The following is a 6,006-nucleotide window of genomic DNA, read 5'->3' on the forward strand; positions in this document are numbered from 1 at the left end:
GAAGCCACCTATGCTCCTCCGCCGGAACGACGCCCGTTCGTCAATCTCAGTTCTCCGGCCGCCCTCCGTCAAATCGGGCCCGCAGTGAGCTTCCCCGTAACCTCCTCTTCCTCCCCAACCCATTCCCCCTGGGTTCTTGCTCCGCCGCCACCGGGGTGCAGCCGCAGCTGCTCGCCGCTGCGCGCCGCCCCACCACCGCCTTGCCTCCCTCATCTCCTCGCCTCCCTGCCCTGCAACGGCCGAACGCCGCCGCCGCCGTGGCCATGCCCATGCCCATGGTGTGCGGGAGCTGGGGCTGGGCTGGGCCTCTCATTGACTAGTGGGGCCCAGCTGGCAGTCCCTGTTTAGGGTTTAGAGTTTTCCAAAAATAATTAATTCAGTTCAATTAAGTCATATGCTCATGATATTTGTATAATGTGCATTTGTATTATTTCTATTCAAGATAATTGTAATTTGAAAGCCATATGCTCATGATATTGTCATGTACACTCTAATATTATTTATTTCTTTTTTTTCAAGTATTGTAATTTGAATGGCATATGCTCATGATATTGAATAATAATGTTTATTTCTTATTTTTTTGAAGTATTGAAATTTGAATTTCGTATGCTCATGATATTGTCATGTACACTCTAATAATGTTTATTTCTAATTTTTTTGAATTATTGTAATTTGAATGTCATATGCTCATGGTATTGTCATGTGCAATTTGAATGTATACTTTATTTATATTCTGTAGCATTTCTCATTTATGGTTTAATTGTATACTTTATATATTTTTTTTAGTAATATTGAATCATATTGTACTTATGAAGTCTGCATTTGTAGCATTTTTATTCAAGTAATTATATATTAAATGTGAAATGTTCGTGATCCGTGTAGAAGTCATAGATGGATCCTCCGTCATCATCCTCCCCTCGAAGGGATGACGCAGAGATGCAAAACGAGCTTCGAGAAATTGCATCCCAAATGGAGTTGGAGACCCAAGCTGACGTCGAAGTCCAATCCGCGACGGACGAGTTTGAGAGTGGGGATGATGATGGCCCTAGGATTGGACAAGGGGCTTGGGTAAACGGTAGGTGGGAAGATCCGCTTGATCCACACCCAGCTCCACAAAGAGAACGTCGTTCAATGGAGGCGCTTGATCCGGATTACGAACCGGAACAACAGGTAATGAAAACACGACAAATTACAATGAAGCAATTCCATACATTTTCATAGACTATGCATTTAGACTTGATGAATCGTGAACCATGCAGGTGCCGACAGGAAGGGGTAAGCGCCGACGCCAAGCACCTAGCCCCACAGTGGAAGACAATGAAAGCTCGGGCCCCGAACCTGCAAGTACAGCCTCTGACGTACAAAACAAAAGGAAACGGGGTCAGCGAGGCAGAAACCTGTACCCCGAAGGGCAATTTACTGTTAATGCAATTAGTGCGGCATTAGAGCCCATAGAACCTCCGCAGATTGTTTCAGAGTTTCGAAATGCTATCGGTGCTATAATAAGGACAAAGATGGTTTTGGATCCAACGATCCTAAGTTGGCCCCTTGTTCCTGAGGGGAGAAAAGAAGCGATGTGGCAATTGTTGAGCAGAACTTTTATTCTGCCCAGAGAAACTAGAGAACAAGTTAGGCGTTATGCTCCGAAGATGCTAGGTGAAACATTTCGCCGGTGGAAGAGCGAACTGAGTACACGGTATGTCCAGAAGGGTCGAATGCCATTCGCAGATTATGGGGACATCACACCAGCACAATGGGAAGAGTTTGTTCGGCAGAAGACCACTAAAAAAGCTGTAGCCCTAAGCCAGAAGCAGACTGAATTGGCAAAGAGCAACATATATAAAGTCCGCCTTGGGCCAGGTGGGTACTAAAGGAAGATCGACTAGTGGAGGCGTGAAAGAGAGGCGGCAATAGCTACCGGCAAACCCGACCCTTATGACGGATTGGACGACCGTGGATGGCAGTGGCTTGAAGCAAGAAAGCCAAAGATAGTTCAAGGCAAACCAAAATTTGATCAACCCGAGACGGAAGCGGTGGCAGAAAGAATGTTAAAACTTGCCAAACTACAGAAAAAAGGAGAGTTCAAACCCAATAGGGAGGTGGATGTGCTCAGTACAACCATTGGGTCTAAAGAGCATAGAGGCCATGTTAGAGGTATGTCCTCTAAGTTGAGCATCAGAGATGGGTTCGAGAAGGACCGGGCTAGGTACAGGAGCCATGACCGCTATAAAGAAGAAATCGTGGCAGCAGCAGAGAGTGCAATGGAAGCAAGGTTCAAGGATTTATTTTTTGCAACTCTCGCGGAGCAGCAGCAGTCGGGCTGACTTATGATTCCTGTCTCCCAAGAGGTGGGGCAGCAACAGATGGTGGTCATGCCCCCACCAGTACTTGGCCAAGCGAGTTCAGCATGTGCACAGAGTAGTGTCGCCTCAACCACAGCTCAGCAGTACCCGGTGGATACCATAATGACTATTACTCCCTGCTTGTTGCTATATCCGGTCGGCAGAGCTGGAAAGACAAAGGAAGTAGCCAAGGCCCAGGTGCATCTGGCTAGGGGTTTATTTGAGGAAAAACCGATCCCCATCGGATATGCATGCGTACAAGTAGAGCAACTCTTAAAATCAAGCTATAAGGATAATGAGATAGATTTCCCCACTGCAGATGGAAAGAGTTGCTTTGGAGAATGTGTTGGTACCACCATTCTATGGCATAAACGAGATATCTTACTGGTTGATCAGGTACCTTTGGCTACTCAGGCCCTGCCATCAATAGGCCCTGCCATCAACAGAACCATGAGAGGCATCACCAGCTGCTCCATTTTCACGAGAGCCAACACCTCAGGCTCACCCATCACCAGCACGAGAGCTACCTCCGCCATCACAGCCATTACGACAGCCATCCCCACAAGCCCCCGTATCACCACCACAATGAGAGCCATCCCCACAAGCCCCCGTATCACCACCACCACAACAACCATCCCCACAAGGCCCCGTATCACCACCACCACAACAGCCATCCCCACAAGCCCCCGTATCACCACAACCATGAGAGCCATCCCCACAGGCCCCCGTATCACCACAACCACAAGAGCCATCCCCATAGGCCATAGTATCACCAACACGAGAGACATCACTACATGCACCACGGACTCGATCACCGGACCCGACTTCGATTGCTCGATCATTGCTGCCTCGAATGCTGCGGCCATACCAAAAGGACAAAGAAGGGTCAGAATTCGTTAATAGATGGCACGCCACAAATATAAAGTCTGATGCAAAGTCTAAGAAGGCTAAGTCCAAGGATAATCTAGCAAGTTCTAGTGGCAGCAGACGGTCCGGCTTTTCTACGCCCCGCACTGACACGGAATTCAAATTGTCAATTGGGGTTGATGAAATTTAAGACTTGGAGGATGCTCCTTTAAAGTTTGTGTATGGAAAGGACTTGCTACTGGACTGGGCACTAAGGGATGGTCCTCCTTATATGCTGAGGCTTCATCATTGGTACAAGAGGGCATGTATACTTGGCCTTAAAACCATATATGCTCCGCACCAGCCGGATGTTTTCGGACCTAAGGGGCCCGGAATCTTTGATATCATGTTTGATTTTGCAGACATACAGCACATGTTCCGTCTCCAACAACTTGGTATTGAAATGGTTCGACTCAGGTGCATGTAAGTGCTCATGATACTAATTCATTTTGTACTACCACATAAAGAACTATGTTATGTGCATAAATATGTAATTTTCATACATTATTATCTACAGGATGCAAACATATGATGCCATTATTATAAAGAAAAAGGTCCGATACCTTGACCCTGCTGCAATTTGCGAGGCTGCGCACGCCTTGCCAAAATGGATGCCGGACACTGAAGACTACCTAAAGCCATTTCCAACCAAGAAGGAAAAAGAAAAGGCACGAAAAACATTTCATGACGAGACCATCAAAAACGTTGCGGCCTACATATCACTTATGATGACACGATGGGAAGACATGGATGTCATATATGCTCCATACCACATCTAGTAAGTCTAATATCGACCATTTCATAATAAACCATTGCTCGGATCCATACCTACAAAATGTACATAATATTTTTTTCCTCAGAAATCACTGGATTGCTTTCCTTATACAACCAAAGCTCGAAAAAATTCTCGTTTTTGACTCCTTGGATTGGTCAACCAAGCGTTACGAAGAATTCTTAAAAATTATACAATTGTGAGTGAATTTCTTATTATCTTTCCCATGCACGTCATGTTTAGTTATCTAGAGAAATATACATATATAAATTAACTTTCATTTATTTTTTCATTCATTTTAAAACAGGGCTTACAAGTTCTACATTCGTAAAGGAGGAGCTCATCCCGCCGACAAACCTAGTGAAATGACTCTGCGCACAAGATTCCCGTGCCACAAGCAACCCGCAGGTTCCGTGTACTGTGGGTACTACATGTGCGAGAATATGAGGCAGCAAGGGAGATATACTACAGATCCAGAATGTGTAAGGTCCTACTCTTTATTAGGGTTATATGCATATGTCTACACAATTTTTTTTACTGTAACTAGCACTTGCATAATTTTACCATGATTTTCATAATTGCAGACTCATCCTGAAGAACACGGTAGCCAGCTCCAGGAGAAACAACTTCTAAATGTAGTCAACGATTTGTGCCGTTTCATTATGCATGAAGTGGTCAATGCGAGGGGCAAATTTTTTGATGAAGTACAAGATTTGGCAACCGACGATATATACATTGGGCTTCGTGAATGGGAGAACCAACAGCACCGTGCCGCCACTAGTAGCGGTCCTAGGGAGGATTAGGAGAAAAACATATATTCAATATACACTTTAACAATTTGTACTGTAATGATGTTTAGTTTTCATATAATTTAATTTTGTATGCGTAAGAATTTTTATTTACTGAATATATTCTATGTTTCCATCGGCTACTACATTGAATGAATTGAATTGGCTTGAATGCAAATTGGCAGCAAATTGCAAAAAATAGCGGAAAACATTATTGGAACTTTCAAATTCGAAAAATTATTGGCGGGAAAATCATTTGTAGGGGCTGTCCACAAGACCACCCGCCCCTACAAATGGATTTTCAGGGGCGAATCCATTTGTAGGGGCGGGTGGGCTTGTGGACCGCCCCTACAAATGTATTTCCAGGGGCGGTTGAGGGGGTGGCCCGCCCCTAGAAATGGATTTTTAGGGGCGGGTTCGTTTTCCGTCCCTAAAAAAGAGGTATTTTTAGCAGCGATAACTAGCCACAGATTTTCTACCCGCCCCTAAAAATATGTTTTTACCTGCCCCTACAAACCTTTATTGTAGTAGTGGTAGCAAGAGCACGACAAGAAGGCAGCAGAGAATTGCATTCTTCGCATTCATCTTGTTTTTTTGATGTGGGAAAATTTTGCATGGAAGGGGGTACACACATGAGGGCGTATTTATAACTGACCAGGATGGGTTGATCGTGGGAGATAAAAACGGATCAGTGACCACTTCCTTCTCTAAGTTAAAGACGAGAGAGAAACGTTTTAATAAGAGGTTACTACCGTTTCCTTAGTTATATACTTATATCCCAACAAAGCAGCTATACGGATGCATGCAAACATCTTTTACTCTCCCTATATGCATGCTTCGACTGAACCTTTTTCTGCATCTCGAGTCCAAGCACATGCAAGCGCGAGCTCAGTCTTATCTCTGGATTCTTTTTTCCCAGCCTTGGGAAAGAAAGATTCGTTAGTCTTAGCAACTGTTTCGGTATAATCTGCAGTTTTGCACAGCCATCAAGAGAACGCAATGCAAAACTGCTTCATCAGTATAGTTTTAATTTTTATAATACTTATGGAGCTGGTTTCATATTTTGTGATTTATAATGTATTAGTTATGAATTTTTTAGATTATAAGAATTTATTTTTTTTAGAAAACGGAAACCCACCTTTGAAACTACCCAAATGACCAAATTTGGCTGGTTTCAACAGCTAGAGGGCTCTCAGAG

This window comes from Panicum virgatum, chromosome 7N, assembly GCF_016808335.1.
Source record: "Panicum virgatum strain AP13 chromosome 7N, P.virgatum_v5, whole genome shotgun sequence".
Taxonomy (NCBI): domain Eukaryota; kingdom Viridiplantae; phylum Streptophyta; class Magnoliopsida; order Poales; family Poaceae; genus Panicum; species Panicum virgatum.